The following is a 15,508-nucleotide window of genomic DNA, read 5'->3' as shown; positions in this document are numbered from 1 at the left end:
AGAGGGGGGAGGGCCAGAGGGAGAAGCAGACTCCCTGCCGAGCAGGGAGCCCGATGCGGGACTCGATCCCGGGACTCCAGGATCATGACCTGAGCCGAAGGCAGTCACTTAACCAACTGAGCCACCCAGGCGCCCAAATGTTCCCTTTTTAAATGTTCCCTAAATGAAATGTCAGGTTGCTGCATTTAAATGCAGATGGCAATTAAATTCAACATATATTACTGATAATGCACATGACTTGAACAAGTTTTGTTTTCATACTTTACAATTTTATTTAAATTCCAGTTAGTCAACATACAGTGTAATATTAGTTTCAGGTGTATAAGACTTGATCAAAGTTTTTACCATATGTATGCTATGACAATTCCATTTCAATGGTCTTCGGCGAAGTGATTAAATGTTGCCATCAATTGTTTCAGGGATGTTAAAATGTAAAAAAATATAAATTTCTTAAAACTGACGAAATATGGATCTCCCAATGGAAGCCACTTATTCATTTGTCTATTTACTCAATCAGTCATTAAAAATTATATTTATTGAGTATCTACCTTGTGACAGGCACATGGATAAGAGTTATAAGATGATCAAGTAGATGGACGGGTTTCTCCAATCACAGACTTAGAAACTCATGGATCTAAAATTATATACTGTTAGAGTTTATGGCCTAATCATAAATAGGAGTTTCTAGTTTCTCACAAGGTATTTCTTGATCAAGAGAAGTCCTAGGAATGGCAAGAGAAATTTTGCTATTCTGCCAAGATATCATCTACCCTTAACAGAAGAAATAGTAACCAGAGAGGTTTCTGGAAATAAATAGACATATGAATCTAAGATAATGTTCACTTAGAGCAAAGAAAAATCAGAGCAGACCAAACTAAGTGAACCAAGGCATTTCTATGTTCAGATTGAGAAAAAGAGTATACAAGTAGAGGCAGGCTGGGTGAGAGAGACACATGCTAATACCAGCCAGCTGGTGATGTGGAAAGGAACTGGACGCATCCTAACTTCCATCTGGATGTTCCTTTAACTTCTGTTAGCTTCCCAAATTCTAGAACTTTCTTGCCTATATCTAAGATATGGACCACTCAATCCTTATGTTATGCACATTCCTGGATTCGGTACTTCTGCCTACTTCCTGCTATATTACGCTATCACCACAGAATCATCAAACAGACCTCTTCAAAGGATCGCCAAAGAATTCTAGAATTCTAAAATTTAATCCAAGCTTCAGATTGTTTTAGAAATAGGGAAACTGGGGACCAGAGACAGAATGCAAATTGCCTAAGAACAGTCAGCTTTCTTCCTGTCATATATTCTTCTCTGACAATGGAGTAATTTGATTATTACAACTCCAGTGTCTTTTGGCCACTGATTCAATGACATCTCTGTCTCAGATACTTTTTATTGTTTATTCTAGAAATGACACGTGTATACACTCACACATGCGGAGGCATATATAACACTTTTGAATGTCAAGCACTATCTTGGAATTAGATGTATGAAAGATAAAATGATGATTCTCTTCCCCTTAAAGACTCTATGCTGCAGAGAGAATGGAGAGCATGGCAAAAGTCCATGTAATAATTAAGATGTGGATAAGGTACCATGTGATACTTCCTCTGCTGAAGAAATTCAGAAATGATCTCAGGGAAGATCATAGAATAGAAATAACTGGGAGTTTATGGTATAAGAGGGAGAAGGGGTGGTGGAACAAACATCTGTGGATCTTGCCTAGTTTGTGGTCTTTCCTCCTGCCTCTAATAACAGCAACTTCAATTTCCTGAGAGATCTCACCACTCCCTCACTCTTGTTCCATGAGATTCACCCCAACCTTGCTTCAGAGCCACACATATGACGCTGGGCTCACCCATCAGAGCATCCCACTGACCTGACCATAGAATTGGTTTAGTAATGGATGAAGACTTTAGTCAGACTAATGAGACTTGAATCTGGGACTTTTACTAAAATAGACATGGAAAAAAGCAGTCTTTTTTTTTCTGGTGTTACCAATAGAATAGATTATAATTTGGAGCAGATGGCAGCCATCTTGTAACCATGAGGGAGAGCCTGAGAATGGAGCAATTACAAAAGAAAGCAGAACTGACAGATGGAGAGTGAGATCAATACCTGATAAAAATCATTAGAGTATCCGGATACAACTGTGTCTGAAATTGTACTAAATCTACCTCAAACTTTTCAGTTGTGTGAGTCAAAAGCTTTCCTTTTTTACTAAAGCCAGATTCAATTATATTCTGTTTTCTGCATATAAAGGACTCCTAATAGTGGGTGTGTGTAGGCAATGCTTGTGAGAGAAGATTGATTTTTGGGGAGCCAGAAGGTACTGTTATAGGCTGAATTATTTCCCTCAAAATTCATATGTTGAAGTCTTAGCCCCGGGTACTTCAGAATGTGACTATATTTGGAGATAAGATGAGGTGATGAAAGTTAAACAAGGTCATTGGAGTGGGCCCTAATCCAACATGACCGGTGTCTTCATAAGAAGAGCTGATGAGGACACAGGTATGTACACAGAGAAGAGCATAAAACGACAGGGAGACAATGACATCTGTAGGCCAAGGACAGAGGCCCTTAGAAGAAATCAACAAATCAACCCTACTGACACCTTGATCTTGGACTTCTAGCCTCCAAAACTATGAGAAATACATTTCTGTTCAATCCCCCAGAGTATGGTACTTTGTTAAGGCAGCGCTAGCCAACTAATAGAGGCAGGTTCCCAGGAAGAATGAGTATCATGGATAAAGGATCAGGACATGCAGAAGTGGTCAAAGATGAAGGTAGAAGGGATAGTGTAAAGTATGTTCAAATGGATGCAAAAAATGGACATGGCCTATGTCGCCTTCATCACGATTTGGTTCTGTCTCATTCTTTCATCTTTTATACATACCTTTGTCCATGAGGGAGGACAAGCCACACTGCACGGTGTTTAGACATTGTGACTCAAGTCTTCAAATACTTATTTGTTTTGAAATGTATCAGGGACACAATTCTGCTAAATATAATCAATCCTTCCTGCTAAGTTTAGGGAATAAGCTTCTTTCACAAGAGCCCCGCAATTGTGATGTGCAGTCTGATAGAAATCTGGCATTTTCAAGTTGGTCTCTTCAAGTAGCCTGGCTTCTAAGAATTGGGTTATTGTTGATTTTTGCTTCAAAATGGTATGTGGCTCTATTTTGTCTGTGCACAACAGAGTACTGATGAAACAAAGTATAGTCTGGCCTTTAAACAATGGTGACAAAAAAAGCCTCAATTGTTGAACTTTCAAAACCTCCCAGCCTCAAGAACATGCTCTTCACTGTTGCTGTAATGAAGTCCTTTAGCTCTGGGAGTCAGAAGAAGAGTAAAAGTGAAGCTAAAGGAAGAGAAAGAAGAAACTTCCGTTTGAAACAGAATTTTAAAAATTGTATTTGTTTGCCCTTAACTCGGGTGTGAGGACTCATTAACGGACTAAATTCTTCATGTTTCATCTGGATACACAAAGACCGAGCTGGAGCTGGTAACTCGAGGGAACCAGTCTCCTGTGTTATTTCCAACTCTCCACTTATTAAAGTTAGACCAATGCTATTTTCTCTGTACTGAGTTCTATCAGAGACATTTTAAAGTGCTCTTTACTTGCTTTATAGAAAGCATCTGGGCATTCTTGAGTGTTTTCATGGATTTTTACCCATGCTCATAAAAAAACCCATAAGGTTCTTCTTTTTTTTTTTTTTTAAAGCACCATTTCACTTCCTGATATAATTGTTTATTAATTTTCAGATCACTCTATAAATCATGTCCGCCCTATCAGGCTGTCATACACACATTGAAAGTTCTGCAAAATAACAAAACAAACAAACAAAAATAACAACAAACCCCACCCCCCCAAAAGACTTAGAAATTATGTTTCCCTCTCATAATCATTGATGCTAGCTTTCAATCTTGGCTGCAATATTTTCTTCTGAGTCACTATAAAAAACAACTCCTTCTAAACGCTTTTTATACTTAGGAGAAAAATGAAATCAAGTGCTTTCTTAGCATAATAAGTGAATGCATTATATGTTAACAAGCATTTTCTTATTTTTATAATGGCAAAAAATTGTTAAGCACTATTTCACTCTCCTTAATTGTAATAAAGCAGATTTGCTTTCAGACTGAAATACAATAAACTCTGATAAATAGCAGTCAACCCAAGGTGGGGTTGAAATCCCAGTGAAAATGCTGACCCTCTTCATAAGTGCATGTAATTTTATAGATAGACCAGGGCTTTATGGCTTCCCTAAAATACATATTTCCAACTGGTTTCCAGTTTGATAACTTCAGACATTGAGCTATAAATGGAAAAAGAAGAATGAAGAACAAGAAAAAGGAAGAGGAGCAGGATGCTGATGACAAGGGGGGCGAGGAAGGAGGGGACATTATTTTGCTAAAACCCATAGTTACACATACAACGATATGGCCTTCTACTTTAAAATCAACTTTCAGTAGATCTGCACAAGCCGGCAGCCAGCTGCAGTTATACTGACTTTTAGAAAAATATTTATCTAATTCCTACACAAACAGCAAGGTCAAGCTTTTATGTTCCACCTTCTCTATCAGGCTTCCAACCCCAGAGCCAGCAATGATGTTCAGCCTCCCCGAACTCATAGAGTATTTATTCTTGCTGCCACTGATTTGGCACTTAGCATACGCTACCAAGCTTTGTTAATTATCTTTTTTATGTACATGTCCTGTCTGTCCAAATAGCTGACTCTCCTTGACTGTAAAGGCAGTATCTTAAAACACTTTGTATCTCCACCACACAGCAAAGGGTTTTGCTAGAGTAGTTCCAACATATGTTTTTGGACGATGGTGGTAATGATGCAGTAAAGGGGAGGCATTATGCAATGTGCCCTGTTATACGAAGGCATCTTGAACATTTTCTGCTATAATCTACCATCCAGCTCTGTGTGCCATGGAACTTAGCACATGTCTGGTTAATTTTAAGCAATTTTCTTTCAGTCCAAGTAAGTTGGTATTCAGTTATTGGACTAATTCACATTACGTTTCTGTGTATAGATGTGGGGCTCTATGCGGGGCTCCATCCCAGGACCCCAGGATCACGACTGGAGCCGAAGGCAGATGCTTAACCAACTGAGCCACCCAGGCGCCCCTGTGTATATTTTATTCTTCTAGGAGGTTCTTATACTCCTTAAACACTTTTGTCAGTGGCTCTCCATCCTGGATTTATATCAACATTGCCTCTGAAGCTTTATAAAATGAAGATGCGGGGTGCTTGGGTGGCTCAGTCATTGAGCGTCTGCCTTCGGCTCGGGTCATGGTCCCGGGGTCCTGGAATCGAGCCCCACATCAGGCTCCCTGCTTGGTGGGAGGCCTGCTTCTCCCTCTGCCACTCCCCCTGCTTGTGTTCCCTCTCTCGCTCTTTCTCTGTCAAATAAATAAATAAATAAAATCTTAAAAACAAAAAAAAGGAAGATGCCAGGGCCCCACCCAAGATCTAAAATATCAAAATATTTGGAGATAGGACACAAAATCTGCATTTAAAAAATATCTCTACTGACAATTCTGATGTGCGACCAGGTTTGAAAACTATTGAAAAACCTAATCAAACACTATTTTCTGGCCAATATAGCCTTTTCCCCCCACTTTCCTCAATTTTTTTTTCAGACTTTACACATTAATTAAATCATACATGAAATAATGGTACATGCAAGGAGAGATCAAGTGGTTATAATTTATATGTGAATAAAATATTTAAATAATTAAATATGTGAATGAAACAAAATATATGTTAAATGAACTATTTCTGCATTTCCCACACTGCTTTACAAAAAGATTTAAAGCAGCTTTGAAAACAATTTTAGAATTAAACAAATACCGAGGGAACTAAGCTGAAGGGACACAAGGGTAGAAAATAAGCAACTCCAGAAAGACATGAGGGTAATGTTTGCAAACTAGAATGGAAGGCATGGTGTCCTGTTAAAGGCATAAGGCAGTCCACAAATGTGGTTAACTGTGTGTTTCCTAGCAGCCAAAGCAAAGAGAGAAACACCAGTGCTGTACAGTTTCCATGATGTTAAAGTGGTTCACTTTTCCAGACACTGATGGATCCTTATAAAAAAGAGAACTTGTAGCTCTGGTAGGCAACACCTCCCACGCAGTCTTTCCCACAAACAATAGTGTATTTTCTCCCATTATTTCTTAGTTTCCATCAGTGTTGTCTGCTGGTATGATGACAACACAATATTTTGCACAAGTGATTTGACAAGGAGCATAAACTGTTCAATTACTCAGGAAGCAAATTTTAGAGAACGACTGCCTTTCAGTTAATCTTCTATAAATAGTATTTCTTGTGACTGTATTTTTGAAAATGATTTGTAAAAGTTTAAGACTGTCCTCAAACATGGAGTCTGTTGTGTCAATATTCTCTATGGCTAATTAAAGTCATTTACTTGACCATCATCTGCGCAGAGGGATAGATCTGGTGTTTTTATTAAAAATAAAAATCCAAATTCAGACACATGCTAGAGATGCTGAAACCCCATTTCTCTAGAGGCAGTTGGAAAAGAAAGTTCCCTTTGAGTGGGCCAAATTTTTTCTCAGAAAACAGTTCTTAGTCAGCTTTAACATTGGAATAGTGTTTATTGTATAACCTAAAATTCCCTAGAGTTGAGCTATGCACTGGATTTTTCCTTAAATATGAAGTTTCAATAAATATTCTGCTATGTTTACTCTCCTTGGCTTTTCAGATAGAAATCTAGAGGTGATGGTCACCTCCAACTGACCTACAGTATCTGGTCATGTTGTATATGTCTGTCTTTAGTGAGTACATTTAATCTGAGAGATTAAACCAAAAGTACAGGATTTGGATACAGAAAAGAGAGAAGCTGCAGAGCTCAAAATTCCTGGAGAACTGAATTTCTGCCTCCCACCACTCACTGGTTGCATGGCCTTGAGCAAATCCATTCCTCACATGTAAAATTAGTGTTTTACTCTTTTTCACCATTTTTCTTAGCATTGTCGCTAAACATTTTTGGTAATGTATAAAATGCTTGCTAATTGCAGGTATTTATTTTTCTTTGGATTCTTTAAAATGAACACTAGCACAGAAATTGAAGAGGAAAGCTTGATATCTTATGACTCAATGGACAGAGGCCACCTATAGGTACACACACACACACACACAAGATCTGATTTCCTCCGCTCGCCTCATCTTTGCACATGAGTGCCGCGGTGGCTCTATTTTCATAGCCCTCATCTTACCAGCTCAGTCCTAGGCATAAAGTACAAAATACATCACTAACTCCAAAACATTATTTTCATGGATTTTCTTTTCATGTGCTGTAGCTGGCCATTTATCACGTGCTTACAACCTGCCACATTGCTTGCAGGCACTGACCTTCACATTTGACTTTCCCCCCTAGATGGTAAGTCCCAGGAAGGCAGAAATCATGCCCATCTGGATTGCAGCTGCCTCCCCAAACCTTTGTAAAGTATGAGACACATAGTAGGCATTCAATAAAGAGCTGCAACAGAGTTTCTCATCCATTTGTTCGTATAACACTAGTATTATCATCCCCATTTTTTAGGTGAAGAAATTGAGGCTCCATGAGAGGATGCAGTTTGAACAAGGGAATGAGGCTAATGGGGCAGGATTCAGATTTGAACCCACTTTTATAGAGCTCTCATGACCCTGTTATGTATTACTTGCCCTGTATATGATGCAAACTGTCCAATAACCTAGGTGCCCCTCAGGCAGCTAGGGCTCCATGTGTCACACATCGATTCTTATTTGTGATGCGAAAATCTAATCGGATTTATATGTGTGAGCAGTAAGTAAAATGAGCCATGTCCCAGGTCTGGCTTATAAAATGCACAGTATTTAGAAGAAAACAATTTATATTGCCCACTGTGTTCTTGTGCATATTGGCTGAAATGTCTACAAATGTGGTTCTTAGCGTCCTTGCTACAAAAAGAAAGAAACTAACACAAATAACTGTAAGAATCGTAGTGTCTATGAGCTATGAAAAGAAACAAAAAAACAGAGAGGAAAAAAAACTGGATTTTTACAAGAAGCATTCATTCTTCCCATAGTGAGACTTGAGAGTCTTTTCTCTGAGAGCTTTACTAAAAAGATATCATTCAGGGCCTCTTTCGCAGCACTGATTTTTGGGGAAACAAACGTTGGGGTCAGTACCGGTATAGTTCGATGACCTCAGGAAACTTGTTTCTGACCCAAACCCTTGCATTTCAGAGGTCTGGCCTGATTTAGAGGTACGGTTCTCCTCGCATACACTCAAATCATATCTCCTTTGTGTGGAAAAATAAGATTTCATGCACAATCAAGTTTATCTACCTCAAATCAATAAAAGCATTAAAACAGATATAAAAGAAATACAGTTAACCAATTTAAATATTATTGAAAGTCTTGTAGAACTACAGATATGCTGAATGTGAAATTTCCTAGTTGAAAGGTGTGTTGAAAGCGTTTCAGGCAACACTAGAATGCTTTCAAATGATGCGCAGCCACTTATGAAAACTATTCAGGTGCTTTCCCTAATCTGAAAGGGAGTGCTTTTTCATAGCATTAGTTTTATAATGAGCCTTTTCAGGCAAATTTCAAAGGGTGCATGGTTCACATACTTTAAACTAAATTCACTCATAATTTAGCGACCGACAAAAGCTAATGCTTAATTGTCTCTAAAGAGGCTATAGAAGGAAAACATTTTCCTTATTCACAAACATAGAGCTCAACAGTGGGGCTCCCTTCCATGACCACCCCTCCCTGATTTTCATAGGAACAATGGCTCTGTCAAGAGCTGGCCATGAGGAGACCGGGAACACAGATGCCAGGGTGACTCAGGAGGCTGAGACTCACTGGCTTTGCACAACTGGTCTCAACCCCTTCGGGGATAAAGCCTTTGGCCTGCACAGTGGAGGGGATCGAGATGTGTAATTTATGTAACACGGGATATCTAACAGTTTACTATTGGCTGACACCTCGAGAGAAGTCTTTTAATTTGCTGAGCTCCACCCAACTTCCTCGGTGGCAAAATGAGGAGGCTGTGCTTGACAGATGGTCTTAATTAACACAGCAGTTAATAGCACAGACAGACACAGAAGCCAGAGGTTCAGTTTCATAGTTCTTGCTCTGCCACTTCCTAAGTGACTTTGGACAAGGAAATACAACTCTCTGTGCCTCAACTGCCTCGCTGGCAAAACAGGAGAAGAGTACAATCCTCTAGGACTACAGGGAGTGTTAAAATGAGTTCATGTATGTAAAGAATTCAGAACAATATGCAGTTGGTGGAAGGAAGTACCGCCTACATCTTAACTATTATTCTTATTATTCCATCGCTCCCATTTTTATATTCTCAGTCTCTTGGGAAAGCAACAACGTATTGTCTCACTTTTAATCATTTATTTTTCTTTCTCTTTTGTGTGTCTTTCGATTAGTGGAGCCCCTTGGTAAAGTCTTTGGTTGCTCTGTTTGTCCTTTTGTACTAGAACTTTTGCCAAGTTGAACACACAAATGCCTTTTGAGGTATGGGGCACTGGAGAGAGGGGATTCTCTGAAAGGATTGCATCAAGGAAGAGGGCAGCTCCCTTGGAAGATGGCATGTCAAAATATAATGATCCGACAAAGCGTTTTTGGAAAACACACACACACACACACACACAAACGTTTAAACCTGTCTAATCCTGAGAAAACTAGATATAAGCAAACAGGAAAAAAAAAGTATAAGAAAAAAAAACTCGCTCTTGTAAACCTTTAAAATCTCGAGTCATTTTCATAATTGTGACACTTGGTACAATTTGATAATATCTTATATTGATTCTCAGGTTTTAAGACAATAATCATTACATTATTATTTGCAGCCTAAGCAGTATAGCATAACCTCCTAATTAGGATAAAAAACAGAGCCGGGAGCGGCCCCAGCAAGTCACAACAAGTCAATATTTTTAATAAGGATTAATTAAAAAAAAAAACTCTACAAGGTTGTATTAGAGGCAGTTCTGGCATGTCTATTGATTAACAGTTGGCATTACATCTCATAAAGGGCTCATTATGTAAAGCATCAATCTAAGTGTGATGTTCCCTCCCCCACCCCTTAAATACTATTGATTTGCTGTGATGTGTTTTTTAAAGCACACTTTGGGAACTGAGAAGATTGAGAATGGGGTCCTGCAATCACATGGTCCATCACACCGCCAGGCACCCAACAGAAATAGCAAAGAAGACTAATGGCTTCTGCTTCTCCCCCAGAGTCAGCCTCCACTGAGTTCTCAGGTTGGCAGAGGAAATGTGCTTAACCACACCATCAACCAAAGGGATCCAGATTCGAAATGGGCACCCACCATCAACTCCCCAGAAGGGTGTCAGCTCAAGCTGGCATTCTCCTGAAAGAGGACCGGGTTTGTTTTTTTTTTTTTTTTCCTGCCCCGGAATAATTTCATGTGTGTTCATTCTCCAGTCCCCACTATTTCCTTTACATATTTATTTATATGCAAATCAACAACAATGCCATTTGGAAACCACCTCCAGTGCCCTTCTAAAGACTGCAGCACTAGGAATCGGCAGGAAGACAGCGCGGCCACAGGTGCCTGCAACTCATGAATATGCAGCTCTGACATTTGAAACTCTTCAGCAGATTTCTCAACTCCTTTCTTCATTGACACCAATTCACTCCCAGTCACAAGGGTTTTCAAGTAAACAACGTTGGTCGGAGGCTGCTGCAAATACTTCCTTAAGTAATCTCAGTCCCTGCTTCTTAAAAAAAAATTGCAGACGGATCCCCTTAATAATATACAGAGAAACTTCAATTCTTAAAAAAAAAAAGTCTGTGTGGTTGATGCTAGGTGGCAGTGCTGTGTAATTAAAACTCTCAAAAGGATTCCACTAGAATTTGTGAGTCACACCACTGACTTTTCTAAACACAATCATAAGGTATAATTATGAGTAAAATACATTAGGAACTCATAGTTCTTGCTTAGAAACTCATTAAGAAGTCATGACAGAGCCTTTGCCACTTGAAGGTCAGTATTTTTCAAAAACAACCTAAAACAAGATTAATCTAAGTGTGTATATTATGCATTTCTAAAATGACCAAACGAATACCAATAATTTACCAGAAAATGTATTATTTAGATAAAACAAGCTATATTTTTGTTACCTATGATATCGTGCATATGTAATTTTAGGAATCTTCCACCAATAATCTTGTAATGATGGAAAAATCTAGAATACTGCTGTGTAGGTGTCATCCTGTAGCATCAACAGGAACCGTTTATTCATTCGTTTGTTCTAAAGATCTATGAAGACCTACTATGTAGGCTAAGTATAGTGATAGGCACGATGAAGGAAATAAAGATGCATAATTCATGGTCCTTGTACTCAAGGATATTGCACTACAGAAGGAGAAAACTAAATACCAGATCGACAAGGTAGAAAATAAGTAGGGGCACCTGGGTGGCTCAGTCAGTTAAGCGGCTGCCTTCGGCTCGGGTCATGATCCTGGGGTCCTGGGATCGAGCCCCACGTCTGGCTCCCTGCTCAGCAGAGAGCCTGCTTCTCCCTCTCCCTCTGCCTGCCACTCTGCCTACTTGTGCTCTCTCTTTCTCTGTCAAATAAATAAATAAAATCTTTAAAAAAAAACTTATTAAAAAAAAAAAGGTAGAAAATAAGTATGAGCCTTGCAAGAGGGCACATAGCAGCCTGGACAGAAGAGAACTCAAGAGGCCAGGGTAGGCCTTCAATGAAGATTAAGAGACTTTGAGACTTGCCTCTGTTCCTTCTTCCTCCCAGTGTAAGCCTTCCCCCATAAATGATCTGTGGCGGGGGGCGGGGGGAATAAATCTATCCATGTACTTTTTATCTAAACTGAATCCTCTCCCACACGATGGGGGAAAGGAACACTGGATTGGCTCTAGTTCTGAATGGGAGCTTTAGAATGTTATCACCTTAGTTTTTCATTCTGGCTCTATCTTTAACTAGATACGTGATGTTGAACAAATTGCTTAACCTCTCTATGTCTTAGTCCCATCATTAAGCCCCCAATCACATTGGGGGCATGCTTCGCATGCCATCCACAGACAATCCAATGTGAATGTCTCCCCCGAAGACTACCATGTGAATTTTCCTCCTGAGTTGATCACCATGATGCTCTTGCATCCCTCTATGCTGATGTTTATTTGCCAGAATTGTAGGCTTCTTAGTCCATTTCTGTCCAAATAATTAATCCTTGTAAAAATGGCCTACAGTGGCCAAATTGGCAGGACACTGGTCACCAGCTTTGCAGTAGTTCTCAAACTCTAATGCACTAAGAGTTCACTTTTATGCAAATTGTGATTCCTGAAGACCCCATATAATTCAAGACATACAATTCAAGGTAAATTTTCCCATAGGAATATACATCTGCAACTATTAGTAGCATAAATGGATTTTATTTCCAGTTTTAATTTTCTTAGTATTGCCTCTAATATTTTATGGAGGCCAGTGTCCCACATTAATAATATAGTGTACATTAGTGGTTGTTAGATCTTTTTAACAAAACTATCATCTCATGTAACTCCCTTTTCAAAATCTGTGCTTAGCATTTTTCAACATGAGTGAGAGCATTACCATTTAATGAATACCTGGATGGCATGGTTATAATATACAAAATACAAAGCAACAGTGAATATAGCAATGATATAGCAAAACTTACCAATATTATTTGTACAAAAAAAACCCAATGTGGTTCGATGATACAAAAAAAATAGATATTTGAAATTACCAACTAAACTAGCATTACTGATGGTAGTTTATAATTCATCTGGTTTGCCAGCTTTAAAATAGCAAATCTCAACTGTAATTTTTTATAATTTGAGGGAATCACACTGTTTCAAATTTTGCCTACAATATGCATTTTGTTTTATTATGTTAAAATTATACTATTTCAAATTCACATAAAATGTAGCATCCTCGTCAGACGAATAAACTGGGATACTTGTTAAAAATGAAGATTCCTGTTTTCTACTCCAATGTATATATAGGATAGAGTGCATTTTTGGCAAGCAGCTCAGATAACATTAGAAAATTCTGGTGTGGGTGCTATAGGTGGTCCAATGAAACACTGATGTAATTCCTCTACTTTTTGAAAACCCAAGCTGAAAAAGCCTTAAATGAAAGGCTTCAGCTTATATAAAACAAAGCAGGTTTATTTTTATGCAGTTCTTCAAGTTTAACTTTGTATAAAGCAAATATACTTGAAATGTACTTCATCATCTGGGGAATGGTTCAATAAGCCATGGTACATCTATGAGCCAAAGGCCAGTTACCACTTTGTACCTAATCAGTCTTAAAAAGCTCCACAGGGGAAGCGTTGGAAGCGTTGTATCTGAAGGATTCATGCCACACCTCATTTTAATCATGGACACAATAACCCCCATCTCTTCAAAGTCATTTAGCTGTGAATTTTCAAGAATACATCAAGTAGATTTTCTATGGGCCCATCTGTGCAGCACATTCATTTTCTGTGACTGTTTTGCTGAGCACAATGAAAACCTTGACTACTAATGAACAGGGACCCAGAGAATGGCAGGGCGGTGGTGGCGGCCAAGGCAGCGGCGGCTCTTGGGGAGAGACGAATCCTTTCACCTGGAGCTGCTCCCGCAGGTCGATCTGTGGAAGCTTTTCAAGGAAAGCCTTTGAGTTGAGTGGCTTCTCTCTCTTCTAGTCTACTTGAGGAATAATTTCTACTATGTTCTTCCTGGCTACAAAGCCAAAAAGCTAAAAGCAAACTTCTCTACGGTGTTCAACAAAGCCTGGGGTGCCAATGAGACAGAAATGTCTGAAACTATTAGAAAGAAGGGCTCTGGTGCGTAAGCACTATAAATTGAGAAAGTAAGAATTTGTGCTTTGGAGACGTAACTTCTATAATCTGTTCAGTTTTACTCTCTGTAAAATGGGACTCATAAAATTTACCTCATGGGACTGTTACGGAGAAAAAGAGATAAAACATGTAAAGTTCTTAACAAAGTAATGGTAACTGAAAAGCATATCACCAGCTAATATATCATATATATGACATATATTATAATATATAAATCAATCTAATGTCATCTGTCATTAGTATTATTAAGAAGAGAAACAAACTAATCTCATAGCATCATGGCCAGTCAGTCTACGCATAGAGCTGTCAATAATAAATCACTTTCGAGCAAGTACTAAATATAGAATACCCACCACCTCTGGGGTTACAGTCTTTGGCACATGGGGTAATTTATCAGTTTAGCATTAGATGGAAGAAATAGTCATTATTATGTTATCATACAGGTGAAAGAGTGAAGAAAACACATCCCTGAGCCAAGTACACTTCAACACAGCATTGTGAATAATAAATATATTTCTAAGGAAACTCACATTGTAGTATGGGCTCCAGCATCAGTTATGCCCAATTGCATTAAAAATGATTATTCTCTGAGTCCACATGGATATCTCAGTGATAGATGATGATCAAACCATCTAATTTCATCAATTCTTACATAAATATTTATAATATTTTGGAGAATCTTATCCTCAGAGTTAGGCCAATGTAGAATTCATAATCAATCACCCAAATTTTATCCTGTCGGTTGAAATGATGTAATTATTAAAAATATTCATAAAATCTTAGTAGGTTGATTACAACTTAGACACAATAGTCACTGATTTTCTTTTTCCAGAAGGGCCTAGGAAACCGGTTTAACCAAAAGCAGAACTGTGAGATACTTATTTTGAGGAAGAAATTAATCAGGGGACAAGAGATTATTTCAAAAGAGAGACTGAAATGGAATCTTTATCCAAAACCTTCCTTGGAACTCCCCCAAGTCTTTCCTCCTCACAGAGTTGTCATAGGCATTTGTGACTGCAGTACTTACCACAGTCTACCTTGTCTTATCATTATTTACTTATCTGGGTTTATTAGATTACAATCTTGTGAAGGGAAGGTAATACATTCTCATTTATGTATTTTCTCCCATATTGCCTAACATACTAATTTCGCTCATGGTGTTTGTTCCATATACTGTTACAAAACTGAATTGAAGTGTGAACTATATTGCTCAAACTTCATAGAAAAAATGTGTAAAGGCAGGCATTTAAAAAGGCAATGCAAGTGCAAACAGATTTGGCAGTTCAAGAAGGAATATTCATTCAAGAAAAGGGAAATTTATTTCTTTTCAGGTTAGACAAATATTTTAATATTTAGAACTGCTTCATACAATATGATTGCTTCCCTTCATGCATGCATTCACTCATCTCACCTCTCAGGAAGAAGCATAGCCGGGTGGGTAGAAATGGGCTCTGGTTTCAATTGTTTGAGTTTCAGCCCTACGTCCACCACTATTGGCTACTTGATCTCTGGTAGATGATATCACCAAACCTCAGCTTCCTACTGTGTGAAATAGGAACAATACCTACAATAATACCTACTTCATGGAGCTCTCATGTGAGATAAATGAAATAATCCATGCAATGTACTAAATAAATTTG

Source organism: Mirounga leonina, unplaced genomic scaffold (genome assembly GCF_011800145.1).
Source record: "Mirounga leonina isolate KUSES-001 unplaced genomic scaffold, KU_Mleo_1.0 Mir_104, whole genome shotgun sequence".
NCBI classification, from domain to species: Eukaryota; Metazoa; Chordata; class Mammalia; order Carnivora; family Phocidae; genus Mirounga; species Mirounga leonina.
This window is presented reverse-complemented; position numbering follows the sequence as displayed.